This window comes from Lemur catta, chromosome 19 (genome assembly GCF_020740605.2).
Source record: "Lemur catta isolate mLemCat1 chromosome 19, mLemCat1.pri, whole genome shotgun sequence".
NCBI classification, from domain to species: domain Eukaryota; kingdom Metazoa; phylum Chordata; class Mammalia; order Primates; family Lemuridae; genus Lemur; species Lemur catta.
Window position 1 is genome coordinate 288,361 of NC_059146.1, and position 15,018 is coordinate 303,378.

General features: G+C 43.0%; 1 protein-coding gene across 7 annotated transcripts in view; it reads right to left on the bottom strand.

Annotated features, from left to right (window-relative positions):
• Positions 1-15,018, bottom strand: part of APBB2 (amyloid beta precursor protein binding family B member 2) — a 187,571-nt gene that overhangs the window by 92,371 nt on the left and 80,182 nt on the right. For 6 of the 7 annotated variants that reach the window (XM_045531704.1, XM_045531712.1, XM_045531710.1 and 3 more), the window contains exons 3-4: positions 9,630-9,736; positions 4,833-4,933 (exon numbers count right to left, since the gene is read on the bottom strand). The gene's annotated coding sequence lies outside the window, so the exon portion shown is untranslated. Of the gene's footprint in view, positions 1-4,832; positions 4,934-9,629; positions 9,737-9,895; positions 10,000-15,018 lie in introns of those variants that run through there. The other variant, XM_045531705.1, reaches the window with a different exon arrangement.

A 15,018-nucleotide genomic window follows, 5' to 3' on the forward strand; every position in this document is an offset into this window, starting at 1 on the left:
ACCTGCCCGCGCCTGCAGATGCACCTTCCTGGGACCATCTTCCACCTTCGTCACCACCACACACACTACAGACCAGTGAGGTCAGGACTCCAGCACTGGGCCACCTGGGTGAATTCTGTCCCCACCCCCTCCTTTGGGTGGGTCACATGACCCCAGCTTCCTGGACTGTGAAGCGCAGATGAGGAGAAATGAGAATACTGACACCAAAGGCTCGTCGTGGGAACGAGATAGGTGCGCATGAAAAGCACTCGGAACAGGGGCAGTATACAGCAAGTGCTCTATGTGACTGTCAACTGTCACCGTCACCAACATCGGTATTTTAAGAGCTCCCCGCTGGCTACTAAATAACCCCCCTCTACTGACGGGCTCTCAGGACACTCACGTTCAGGCCCCGTGGGCTGAGCCAGCCCCAACTGGCCACTGCTCTGGGCAGCCTGGGCCACTCCCCGGCCACCCGGCTCCAAACAGGAGGCCGCACCAGGCCCCCCTCTTCCCTGAGCCTGCGGGACATTCCCCGCTCACCACGCCCCCTGCACTTGCTCCGCCTGGATGCCCACCTCACCCGTCCTCCGGGACGAGCTCCAACGCCGAGCCCACGTACGCGTTACCGTCACGGACCCTGGTGACAGTGGTGAGGAGCTGATGCCCCAGCAGTTCCCAGCGTCCTGTTCTACCAGCCCCCGTTGCCACCTTCTGGCCCACCTTAAAGAAACAGCCTTTCCTATCAGTGAAACAAGGCGGTCAGAACAAGGGACTTATACAGCCTTCCTGCGAGGTTCCTGGGCTTCCTGTTTCTTGTTCCTCTGGAACAAGCTTTCATGGAAGAAGAAGAGGGCACACAGGGTAAACACACACATTTTTATTTTTTAAATGAATGATGAAATTATTCTAGGTCTCAAGTTCCAAGGCTATGAAAAAAGTGGCATTTCACCAGGTGATGTTCAAAGTTCCTTTCCCTTTACAATTTGGTGACCCTATGACTTACGGGCTTTTTCCCCCTCGTGGACTAGAAGGCAATTGTCATTTCATGCCTCCTATTGTCTCCATGCAGCATGTCACAGAGCCATTCCCACATTCTACACGGGAAATAATCCCCTGAGTATTACTAATACATCCAAAGTCCAAGACAGTAAAAAGGAAAATCCAAATTATTTCCTCCTACCCCTCAATTCAGCAATTGAGAATTTCAGGATAAATTTTTTTCCCCATAAACATACAGAACCAGCCCCCAAAGTATGTTAAAATCACCAGCTTGTAACTTAGCCACAAAAAATTTGAAAAGAGGAAGAAAATTTAATAATACTATTACCCTGAAATCCAATAAAGTCTGTTGGAGCTTAACATTTTCAAGATCAGACTATTTGTGCTATTACCCCTAGTGCTTCCATAATTTCCTATAGAGCCATAAATATACACAGTGTAGTTCACCAGAAAACTGGGACTATGGTAGAAACGCTGTAAGGACGGCACTGCCCATGAAGCACGGCTCCACGGCACTGGTCACAGCAAGTCCACACCCAGGAGTTCATGTGTTTGGAAAATTACCTTTCTAAGTCCACAACTCATCACTTTCAAGAACTTTCTCTTCAGAGACCTTTTCACACAGGCTAAAAGGTCACACTGAATGTCAAGGGCATTTATGAGGCTATCACAGCACAGAGGAGAAAGCTCATCTGCATCTTCATATTTGCTTCATTTAGCATTGTGTTCAGCTTTCAATATCAGAAAACCTAATTAACAGTGGATTTGACAAATAAGGAGTTGGAAGGCCCAGGGCTGCTGCTGTTGGCTCAGTTGCAACAGTGTCAGGGCAGGCGTATCTGTGAGGCTCTTTCTTCCATGCTCATTACCTCATAGTGACAGAATGGCTGCCATACATTCAGGCCATTGCATCAGCATCCATGGCAGAAAGGAGGAGAGAGCAAGGAAGAGCACTGGCAGGCTCATTTGCCAGGTTCTATCAGGACAATAAATGCTTTCCCAGCCCATCCCAGTGGACTTAGTCTCAGGCCTCAGTGGCCAGGAGGAGGTTACACGGCCACACTTGTTACAAGGAGTGCGGAGAAAGCAGGGCTCAGACCTGGACGGCACAGCCTGCACACACCTGGGCTGCCTGGTGCAGCCTGTTGCTCCTCAACTACATGGCTGTACTGCGTGTTACCACACTGCACACGGCAGGCAACTGTAACACAACGGCAAGTATTTGTGTATCTAAATATAAAAAAGGTAGAGTGAAAATATGGTATTACGATCGTAAGGGACCACGACTGTATACGCCGTCATTGCGCAAAACATCGTTACACGGCACATGTTCTAATTTTAAAACTCTGGTGTCAACACAGGCACAGACATCTGCCCAGTCGGGAGAGGTCAGCTCTAGTATTTACTTCTCACTGGGTGCCCAGTGGATGCCTTTCCACGTTCCACCGGGGAACAGCGTCCTGCCCCGGAAGCAGAGAGCCTTGAAAGGCAGAACAATGATCCCAGAACAGAAAGAAAATTAAAACTCCAGTGTGACACACAAGCCTCAAGAACAGCGCAGGGAGCAGCAGGATGCGGCTGGACGATGGCTCCGACCACACTCGGTGACACGGTTACCAACTCCAGGGAATGCTGTTTTGTTCTGAACTAGGTCACCTTCCCCAGGGCACAGCGGGGCCTCCCTGTGCACCGGGCTGGCACGGAGGGCCCACGTCAACCTGGGGGCGACAGAGCCACCGGGAGGGAAGCCCCTTCTGCCAAGCGTGGCCACTACAGAAGCTCCCTGATAGCAAGAGGCGAGGTACAAGGGAGGGACGGAGCACAGGATGGAGATCAAACCAGGCAGTCAACGGCAGCGCTGATGCCTTGGGCTGAGGGAGCAGCAACGCTGGGGAACAAAGCAGAGATGAAAACTGAGGGTGAGAGCCACGGTCCACTTCAGGCAGCGTCGGGCAGACAGCTGCCCCCTGGAAAAGGCAGCCGCGCAGGCCCCTCCCACCTGGGCACAAAGGCACAAGTGACAAACTCCGCAGAGGCCTCAGGGAGCGGCCGCAGCCAGCTCGATGCTGGGGGCGGCCACACGTTCCCGGCACCCAGTAAAGGTAAGAAAAGAAGAGTTTTCTCCTAGAGAGCTCGTGACTCATTCACAAATAAGTCAGAAAAACAGGAGCTTCCTCGCAACTGCTGGACAACACAAGCCTGTGCAGCCAGAAGCTTCTGGAAATCTCTGGAAAGGCCCCGACTGACGGCAGATGTGTCATTCCCCAAAATGGTAAAAAGTGAGCGTGTCCCTGTACGCCCATCTTCCAGATAAATTACTTCTCCAACATGTCAGAATTTTAATCATTTTGAAAGAAAAATCTCCTCATATTATAGTAGATTGAACCATATGAAATTAACATTTCTGTAGATCAAAACCATCAAACACTGACAATTTCACACGGCTCAACTGCAGTACGTGCCTTCCGGCTCTCTGCTACAGCGAGGGCAGACAAACTTCTTTGGATCCTTAGTAGGATCACAGCTACTTAGGCTCTGAGGGCCAAGAGATAAAATAGAAATTACGTAGGTACTTACATAACCATTTAAAATGTGACCATTTAAAAATACAAAAACCACCCTCAGCTTCCTCACAAACAGGCGTGGGTGTGATCTGCCCAGTGGCCTCAGTTTGCCAAACTCTGTTCTGTAGTATCCGAGTGTAAGCTTCATTCTAATTATAATCACTATGAAAACTGCTAATTTCAGAGTAAAACGGTGGTGCCCTTGGAGATACTACAAGTCCACGTGAACAAGCTGTTCACCCGAACACCACTGGCTTTAGAGCCGGTCGCTGGTGCAAACCCCTATCCTGTCGTCAGCAATCTTGCCCCATTACTATAAAATGCCTTTTAACTATCCGGTTTATTTTATAAGCAGTTGTCCGGCTGAGGGCTTGCGGGTGGTTCTGACTTCTCTGTAAAGGAAAAAACTGAGCTGCACAAGGAAATGGGACTTAGAGGTGAGCATGAACACACATAACTAAAGAACGGGTACGGGAGCAAAGGCACGGCGAGGAATTGCCCCAAACACACCCAATTTGAAGCCAAAATTCCAGAGGGTTCAAAAGGGAGCAACAAAAACAAATACCTGCACGGCCGGCCCAGAGCTGAAAGACTAAAGGGAGCAAAAAAATAAGTCTGAGGCAAACTACCCTTTATACAAATAAAGACAGGGCATTAAATGGGCAGTGATCATTTTTCTCCTAAGTTAATCAGGGCTAAAGGCAAATAGGAAAAGGCTGCATTTGCAGCAGTTCCCAAAAGACTGTTGGAAAAACCCGAGTGTCGTGAGAGGGCGAAAGGCACCCAGGGGACTGGGTTTCCTCCTGTGCAGAACGTTAGGAACTAAGACCAGGGACCCTCCCTCCCCAATATGCGTTCAACAAAGACATGCCCAGAGGACTTGTATTCTGGGTCCATGAGTTTTTTTATTTCAAAGGAATTCAAACAATCACTGGGAAATGTTTTTAATTTGTGGCATTACTATTGTTTCAAATGTTATTAATATATATCGTGATGAAAAAGGAAAGCTTAAAGAAAAGTCTGAATAGGAATGGATGCATCAAAACAGAACGGGGAGATTGCTGACACACACTTCTGGCCTCACGGGGCTACTCAATTATAAAAATCCTAATTTAGAGAACGTTTCTTACCACTCAGTATTAAAAACTTACCCCAGGGCGATCTGTTCCCCTGTATTTCTAAACACTCTCATTTAAATCTTATAAACCTTCACCAGTTCATTACCCTGCGATATTCCACAATGGAAATTAAAGGGAAGAAACAAAGAGAGAGGAATCCCGTACGTACATGAGCTGCCTGGTCGACACTGGGCCTCCCGGCCCCGTCTGCCCATAGCGCCGCCGGCAAATCACAGGTGTCTCCGCAGTCCCCAGGCCCCAGGTGCGTCGCTGTGTGGGGGACAGAACAAGGTAGAAACAAAACAGAGACTTAGGACAATGGCTGCAATTTTTTTCATTAAAATGCTAATGATGACCACAATTTCCAGATAACCACATTTATGAATTATTCACAGTCACACGCGAGACGCAGCCTCCCTGTCACCGCGGGCCCAGGGCTTGCTGTGAGCAGGAGGCAGGCCCCGGACACGTGTGACAGGCACAGGTCACGGCCAGGCTCTCGCTCAGGGCTGGCTGTCCCCGGCCCTCATCACAAGCCCAGGCGATACCGCCGGCGTCTCACTGACGCTTCTCCATCCCGTTCTTCCTTAGCGTCAGGGAAAGCACTGGCCCACTCTTCATCGCGGTATCTGAGCTAATATCCTGTAAACACCCTAAAAGCTTGGAAGGAAAAAAGAAAATTTTCCGTATTGGAGAGGTTAGGCATCAAGTTGATTTAAAAAAAAAAAAAAAAAAAAAAACAGGCAACTTTTCATTGAGTATAACATAAACGTAAAAAGTGCACACACCCCAAGCTGACAGCTCCATGGATTTCCCTATGCTGATCACACCAGATCAAAAACAGGAACAGCAACAGGACCACGGGAGTCCCCTTCCTGCTCCCCTCTAATGGCAACTCCCGTGCTGAGGTTACTTTTGCCCATGTTTGTGGACATCAAATTGATCTGCTGTCCTGATTAATCTTTCATTTAATAAACGTATTCTGAACGCCTACTACGTCCAGCCCTGGAGCTACGAAGACGAATGAAACACCCTGTCTACCTCTCAGGAGAGCAAAGTCTAGTGGGAATGAGGGACACACAACCTGGTCCCCGTCGGACGGTGGGATGTGTCATGACTGAGTCACGTACGCAGGGGCACCGAGCCCAGGAATGGCCAGGTCAGTGCAGGCTCCCAAGGACAGGGATGCCCGACTCACCCTCCTGGGGCGGGAGTCGGCTGAGCTGGCAGGAGACCAGCAACGGCAAAGGCGGAGCCCAGACACTGTGACCTGTGCGTCGGCACTGCCGACACTCTACGGTGAGCCCAGGGAGCAGCCTGGAGCCAGATCACAACCCTGCACACACCTCCAAGAGCTGGGGCTTTATCCTGGGTGCAAACGGACACGGGTGGGTCAGACCTGGGTTTCAGACGCGTTACTCCAGGGATGGATTTGGAGGGGGCAGCGTGGAGGCAGGAGACTGGCTGAAATAACTACCATACCAGAAAAAGATAATGGCTATACTACATGTATGTATACATATTTCCAAATATAAAATGTGTACACGTACATCCATGTTTTCAAAACCTCTGTGCTAAGTTTATCAATTAAATTTTTGTTACTTGTTCATTAACTTCTTTTCCCATTTCCTAATTTAACTTAACAAGTAGTAGCAGGTACCAAAAGTTTAAGAAAACATAATAAAAGAAAATATTTAAGATGGGAAAATTCTATTTCTAACTTACTTTGGAGGATATGGGTCAATAAATACCATTACTGAATTTGAGTGGCTGAATACTTCATCAAAGAGTATCCAGTCCACTGCTTGCCACCCGGTACATGCTTAATGTTATTTGAATCTGAATTTGAAACTCAAATTCAGCTTCTTGAAAGCAAGCACGTTTCATTCATCTTTGAAGAACGAGCTTCTAACAGAGAACCTGGCACTAAGTAGTTGCTCAGCAAATGCTGGCTTAATAAATGAACTAAAAATTGAAAAAGTACGCAAAGGTCTATAAAATATTTTGCATCTTCAATTAATCTGGACTGCGATTTGCTCCATAAATGAATTATATTCCAAAGTCTATCACATGTTCCTTCTGTACCAATCATTTCATCTGATATATCCAGAGTTTCTCTGGAGGGAGAAGTATGCAGGTAGAATATGTCCCTGAGGCACAGAAATACCTGTTAAGACAGCTAGGCAGGGGGAATGTGTCACCTGCACTCTTGTAATATAACAAAGGGACCAAAGAAGATACAAAGCTTTAGACATTGTACTTGTCAGCAAGTGACTTACAATTTTGAACACATATTTAGACCGATAGCCTCCCATGCAAAATACGTCTGGTTATAGTAAACACTCTGCAAATCCTATTCTCTCCAATGAAAAACCTACACCAAATATTTCACATATTTGTACTCCTTTCTAACTAAAAGCCAGGACAGCCTAAAATTAAACAAAGGGCTAAGATCCAGTTGTTTCTCTTTCACTAAAAACGATGCTGTATATACATATTTATTAGCATGGACACTCATTATTGTTACGTGGAAAAGGTAAGTTACCAAGCAATCTGTAACATACACTACTCTTTCAGGATTAACATAAAATAAACATATGTATGTATTAAATGGGATAATAAGTTTTTTTTTTTTTTTTACTTCTTTTATAACAAGCCAAGGCTAATTTTTGGAAGGTGCATGTACATTTTTTCACCATTACAGAATCAAGTGTCCAGAAATCTGTCACAAATAACTGAATAAAATGCATGAAACAAGGAAGACTTTGAAAACACAGATGTGATTAAGAAAAAAATGAAAGTAGAGGACACATGGAGGTTGAAAAGTATGCAGGTTGTCTGGAGCTCTGAATTTTCTATCAAACTGTGTGTTTGCTTTCCCAAAAAGAAACCACCAATACATTTAAGAATTCCTTCCAGTTTTCCAAGTGCTGTCAGCAAAGTCTCTTATGACCAATAAATTCCAGAAAGGACATCTCCCCCTCCCGTCCCCTCCCCTCATGTTAACTTCCATGTAATTAGTTCTCCAGGACTAGATTTATGTGCAGCAAACCTCTGCATTAGAACCACCTTCTCCTTGAACGTAAGGATAAATGGTGAACATCTTTCTGTGCATATAAATGCTCACTTACAACATCGGATTTAGTAAGCAGAGATCTTTCTGTCACGTTCATGTAGTGACACCGGCTGTCTTTAGCCTATTACTGTAAACAGAAGTCCCACAGATGCGTTGCCTCTACAAAATGGAAACATAACTTACTACAATGCCACGATGTATCCCAAAAGGGAATATTTTGGTAAAATGGAAGGAAAATATTTCACTGGAGACTATATTAAATTTTAAAGAAATGTTACATTATTTGCAAGGCAGTTTAAGTAGCTTCCTTTCTGAGGCTGTTACATTTCCAAGCTAAACATCACTGCAAATATCTAGATCCTGAAGCCCAGAGAATTAACCTTTTGACCTTTTCATTCCATTTCTGGGGACAGATTGGTGGCTTCCAATATAATCCTTTGCTAAAAATCCTTTTCCTTTTCCATCCTTATAAGATGGAAGAACAACTACAGCACAAAAGATTTCTTTTAAGATTAATATGTGATTACATGACAACAAAATTTAAGTAAAAAATTCCTGTAATTTTTAAAAATTCCACTGACAATAATGTTTCACTGTTGCAAATATTTCAGTATAAAAAATTTTTGGTGAAAATTTTCCAAGTCCTTACTTTCAACAGTTATGTTTTAGCCCATACTTGAAAGCCTTCAGAAATAATATTCATGTATCTGTGCAGTGTGTATGTATGTACATATGTGTGTGTATATGCACATATATTTCTCAGTACAAACATTTAACTTCAAGTAAGCTTCAAAATTGGAGACCCTTACACCTTATAATTATTACAAAATAATGCACAATTACAATCAAACTTATAGTAAATACAATATAATAATGAACTCTTATCTTACTAATTAATGCTTCTATAGAACTTCTACAGCAAAATTCTTTTCTGTCTTATTTTGTTTTAAACGTGTTTCAACTATTTTCATCTGTACTGTCAGAAATGAAGAGGAGCTGTAACACATAAGGCATACAGAGTTTAGAGAACTATCCAGGAATTTAATGGGAAAACTGTTCCTGTTGCCAATGACATTGTTTCTAGAACATGCCAGAAAGGAGTGGGGGGGGGGTGCATGCACATGCATGTTTTGTTTCGCGTACACTCTTACGGGTACTTGATCATTCCTACTTCCAAGTAGTATTCACACATACAAAAAATAGATTGACTTTATCATCATTAAGGCCCATTTCTCCTTTTTCTAAAAGATCAGGGGAAAAAAACTAAACTTTCTGGCCTCAATCAATTTTTTTCTCAAAGACAGCAAAACCGATTCATACAGTGTCCCAATTAGAACGTCTTATAGTACCTCAAAAAAATTATTAAACTGAGAGGTCCATTAATTTTTCCAAGATCGAGCTACAGGAGGGATCTATTGAACAAGCAATTCCGTATCTTGTTTTGCTTTCAAGCAAGAAAAGAACCAAGTCGATTTTATTCTTACTTCTACAAATTCAGTCAAAGCGCCTATCTAAAATGTCTAAAAGTCTAAAACACCTGAAGCTCAAGCAACTGGACTTGCTTATCTGTTACATCATATTACGTTGCCTTGTCTTTAAAGTTTAGTTCATCAACTACAAACCTAATAAAGGTTTTATCATAACCTTGAGGACTCAGTTTATAAAACCCAAAAGAAATGGCACAACGTAGAAAGCCATCCTCACCTCTTGGAAGTTGTTTCCTACAAAGGAGTCTCCTGAGAATTCCGCCACACTATACACCCATAAAAGCATAAAAAATTTATTAAGCCAGGAATGAAAGAAAGTAGAAAAGCCAGAGACCCATTGCCGACATTGATAACAGAGAGATGTATAACAGAATTTTTTAAAGCCAAGCTGTAAGTTACTTACTGTTCCCAGGTCTTTGGTACAAAGCTCAGAAGGCAAGCTCCCCTCTTCCCACGAAGTCGGTTAATTAACAGTAATCATCCAAGGAGGTCAGGCACCCCAAAACAGATCTAGAAATTGTGTAAAGACAAAAATTTAAAATTCAAAGTCAGATTAGAAATTAAAAATCACAATATCCCATTGCTATTCAGAGTATCTCTGCATAATTAAGATTTCACTGGAATAACTAAATGATAAGATACGTAAGCTATCTTTCTTTCATAATATACCAACAAGGCTTTCTAAATCTAGATGGCATTTTGATCTGTCGTCTTGTTAAAGTTCCTAAAGCAGGAGCTAGCAAGGCTTCTCGGCAACCGCTCCTGTTAAAAATGTCTCTCTCAGGGAGTCATGGAAGGCAACTAAGGAAAGATCTGGACTTCTGATAACACTGACTCGGGAGGGAAGGTCTGAAATCACCCTTGCCAGCCCCGCTTCCAAGATGAGCTCATCTCAAACACAAAGCGGTTGTGAATAGAAGTGAACCCTCCCAACTTAAATTATCAACAACTTTTAAATGCTCTTTAAATGTATTAATTTAAGCACACTTCACTTTTGCAGGTGGGAATGAGAAGAGATAGTCATGTTCATTTTTTCCTAATAAAACAGAAAAGCTAAAAATTCTGCATGATTAATAATCTCACTTAAAACATAAATTACTTCCCCAACAATCCTGCAAATGGATCCATAGGTAATAATTCATTAATAAGATAAAATAGCTTAAGTAAGTAAAACAGATGCCACAGGTAACCTATAATCTAAAGTCCTAACCTGAAAAACCCCTCGGGTTCTCCCATAATGGACCGTATGTTGGGTGTAATTCTAAGAAATGTGATAAACTCATTTATAAGCCACAAGAGATTAAGAAATCAGTCCATTAAAAGGGGCACCATTACAGCAACTAGTCGTAACTGAAAAGCAGACAGAACCCACCAAACACCAACCAGCAGCATTTATTATTGTGACACTGTGATTGCCAACATTTATTAATATATCGTGTTGCCTCCTATGCCAGATTCTCCCCTAAGTGTTTTATAGGTACTAAGTGTACTCAGGATGGGGACAAGAAGAATTTCGAATTTCAGTTATCCCGGGACATCACTGTGCTACCACACGGTACATTCAGTTCTGCCACACGCTTGCATTTGCTCCAAGAGAACAATCTGAGTGTAACTCGAATTTTGTGTTTATTTATACGTGGTTTCGTTGCAAGAAGTACTAGGTAATCGCAGAAGACTGTGCCCAGGCTGAACCCAGCTGCATGAGGACAGGGGGAACACACACAGCCCGTGCTCAAACATCCAGCTGTGACCTCAGTTTCCACCAGGTGCTAAGAGCCCCCGCCCACAGCTAGCGTCCCGACGCTGCCCGGCTTCAGGTGACCCATCTTCCACGTCACAGCAACTCCCAAGTGGCAGCCCTTCCAAGGCAAACATCAGGGTTTTCTTTCAAGGTAAAGCACCATAGTTATTGTACTATTTATGTATCTTTTAACCACTTAATGTTAAAAAACGGTGCTACAATTTTTCTTCAGTTTTCAACTCTGTTTAATGTGTCACTGATAGTCTTTTGAGTATCGTGTCCTCAATCCCATTTTTCATATAAGCATTGTGGGTTTTGCTGCATGATTCTGCATAGTATGGTGTTTTTAGGAATACATGCATTGTATTTTAGCAGAACTGGCTGTACAGTAACTAGTGTTTATAAGGATGCTTGTGATTTATTCAGAAGGGGTTAAACTTGTGGTTTTCCTATTTTGTCATCATGTTTAAGAGGATAGTAATATAACACAATTTTTGAAAGATTTTTACTCACAATATTTACAATTGCCAAGTATGGACACATAAGGGTCAGTTTTAATTATGTGAAAAAACTATTTAAGACAAGTTCTCTAATGGTGTTAAATTGAGGTGTTACTGCACCATTTTGGACAAACCAAGATGATGGTGTTATAAAGATCGATTCTTGCAGGCAACAGAGCTTAACCTTAATTGCTGGGAAAGGACCAAAATGAATGGAATTACTTTTCATTCCTTAAACCCAGTAAGTTGAAACAAGACTCTGAATCTCCTTTTACAAAAGTTTGAGATATGCATATATACAAAGTTTATTATAAGTAATATCACTGGAAATAATTTTGAAAACAAATATCCAACAATGAACAGTTTTTTAAAAGTCTGTAGAATATTTAAGGAGTTGGGGAGATATTGTCAAGCCGTGTTCACTGGAAAAGCAGATTATAAAGCAGCAGCTCAATACCATCCCAGTTTTGCTTAAAAGTATCCATATGTAGAAAAAAAGAAAGGAAAAAAAATCCCAGCATTTGAAAAGCTGCTAATTACAGAGAGGAGAATTAAAACAGAGTAAGTTTTATTTTCTTTACATTTTTTATTTAGTGGGAACACCCTCTTTTCACACATGAACCCAGCCAGTAGAACACAGGCCCAGGAACAAGGAACACCAGAAGTTTCCTCATCAATCACAAGTATTGATAGGTCCAGTTGTGAGGCCAAACTTCTGAACGAGATTTTCTATCCCATAATTCAAGGACAAATACAGTACCAACAGGGATGTTTAAAGTATTTAAATTCATAGCAGAGGCCAAAATATAATTTGCTTTACCTGGTGAAAACAGTCACGGATTTAGTAAAATCCAGACCAAAGATTTTAATTATGTAATTGTATCTAAGCTGCCTTAATTTCAGAAGGACATTTCATTCTGAATAAGGAAACTGTGTTCTAAATAAAGCTCCTTTCAAACAAGATCAAGATGAAACAAATACAAGGAGGGGTGGATTTGGGCGTGGGGATGAACTTCTAAATTGGGGAGCTTAAAATAGAAAGAAAGGAGACATTGATCTTTGTAACCTCCAAAAGAACTTGGCTATATTAAAATTTTCCCAACAACAAAACCTGACTTTGAAAGTAACGCATTTGCCAAGAACAGTGACTCTGTAGTCCTGAGTGTGCTCAGTTTAATCCCACACGGACGGCACAGAAGAGCTGAAGGTTGAGGGTGTATAGGATCACGGGCTGATTTGGGGCAACTTGCCCACCACACACTTGAGTTCACCCCCGAAGCTTCCCTGGCAGCACCTATAAACGATGTTCCTTTCAATTTTCAGTCCAGCTGCCCTAGCACACCTGCACAGCCAGTAACTGCTCGGTACAGGGCAGTACTTCATTTAATATGAATTCGTTCTCAAGAATGTGCTGAGGATTCATAGTGGCTGCATGTGCGTGGCGAGGTGGTTTTGTTTCATAAAATTATAAATCATCTTTAATGTTCAGTGTACACATCTGAACAATAACCAAATCCCTGCTGTGCAATGTATAGACATAAGTAAGCAGTCTTGGTTTTTCCCCCCAAAATGCTGACATAGATGAAAAACAAAAACAAAACCTTTATGCTTCAAATTTGCTTTTGTATTTTTAAGCATTTTCATAGATTCCCTACCAAATTACTGGCTTCATGTTTTGTTTTACTTGAATGAATAGAAAAATAGTTTAATTATGCTACTATATAGGAAAAGAGCACAGAAGATACTGAGCTCCAGAAACATCAGTCAGTTCAAGGTCAAGATCCTCCCCAGAGACGCAATCATTAAACCAAACGCCCGCCAATTAGGTTGGAAAATAACTTTGAAATTCTTGGTTTCTCTCTCACAAGATACTGCCTAACATGCTGCACATATGCGGCTTTAATAATTAACAACCAAACATTATAATCAGCAAGCAAATTCAGAGACTATATGCAATTGTAAGTATTCAAAACAAAAACGATGGATTTTAATATCTAAAAGACATGGGCTGAAATAAGCATCCATCTACACACACCTCACACTGCCTCTGAAAACACAGAGCACTTAGGAACTCGGTATGGAAACTATTTCTTAAATTGCTTTAAGAATTAGCATCCGTACAGCCAAGGGGAAGACATTCTCTTACCATTACCTGATATAAAAAAGAGCAACCAATTTTCAGACTCTACCTGGAAAACAAGCAGAAAGTATTTTCTCCGACTCCCTAGTCAGTCCCGGGGCAGAATCCCAGCGTGATCTAAATGGGTCTTTGGCCCCATCTCATCTGCCTTTTTGCATCCTCTGTTACCCCTGGTCCAAAGCCCAAAGACCTTCGCTTTGGATGGCACCTCCTCCATCGGTCCTTTCCTTCCGACATCAAAACTCCCAACACCACCACGGGAATAACCTTGGGGGGAGTGGGGGGGGGATTTACACAAACGATTCATGACTTTTAACTTTTTCTGAACTGTGTGCATTTTTAAAGAAAAGCCCTAGTACCCAGATCCTGGTTTCTGAAGACCTCAGTTCACTGGAGAAATAGTCGGGTTCAGGAACAACAGCAGGTTTCAGACAAAGAAAGTGCGAGGTAAGTCCAGCACATCTCACTAGGCGAGAGCAAGGGGTGCTCGGGTATCAACGCAGACACCACAAAAGGACGCAGGGGCTGCCTTGAAGGGGCTCCCACCGGTGAACTGTGGGGCAGTTTTGGTAACAAAAAAGAACGGCGTTGATGAATTATGACACAGTGAAGAGAGAGAGCAACCATAAACCCATAGACGTTCATGAAGAAAAGGATAAGGCGAAGCTCTTCTTTATAAAGGACGCAGCTAATCAACGTCAACAGAACCGCAGAGGAAAATCCCAGTCTGCAGCCACCAAGGCAGCAACTGATCCAGTCAGTGACCGTTGATGATGCTGAAACCCCTGGGAAAGGGCTGCTGTAGACCAGGATACTCACGTCTCGGAGCTTCACCCCCCAGATTGCTCACCGCTCACCTAGGAGAAAAAGCTCCTACGACGGAGGGCGCCAGCAGCCCACTGCGCCCGGTGAGCTTGGCACGATCAACTGCACAGCAGCCAAACACCGTGCATCTCCCCGGCCACCACACAGCACGTTTGCCAAACACGCCTGATCTGTGTCTCACCATGAGCACGAACACGGATGTGAGCCATTCTACAAGACAAAGGTGTCTTCTAGGAGGATCAGTGCCGGGAACGACAAGAACAGAACAAGAGCTGGGTGGCTCTTCTAGATTAAAGGAAAGTAAAGAGACAAAACGCAATGAATGATTGCTGACTAATCCCGGTCTGGGAGAGGGGTTATAAAAGAATAATTAGAATATATATTGGAATGGTAAGTGAAATTTGAATTCAAATATGATCTATAGATCAGATCATATTTCTTGGTGATCATGGTATTATGGGCTATATGGGAGAATGTCCTTGTGCTTAGCAGATTCAAGTTGAAATATTTAGGGCCAAAGAGTCACGGTCTCTACAAGTAGCTCAAATGGCTCCACGAGAAATTTTTAAGTGTGTGTGTGTGTGTG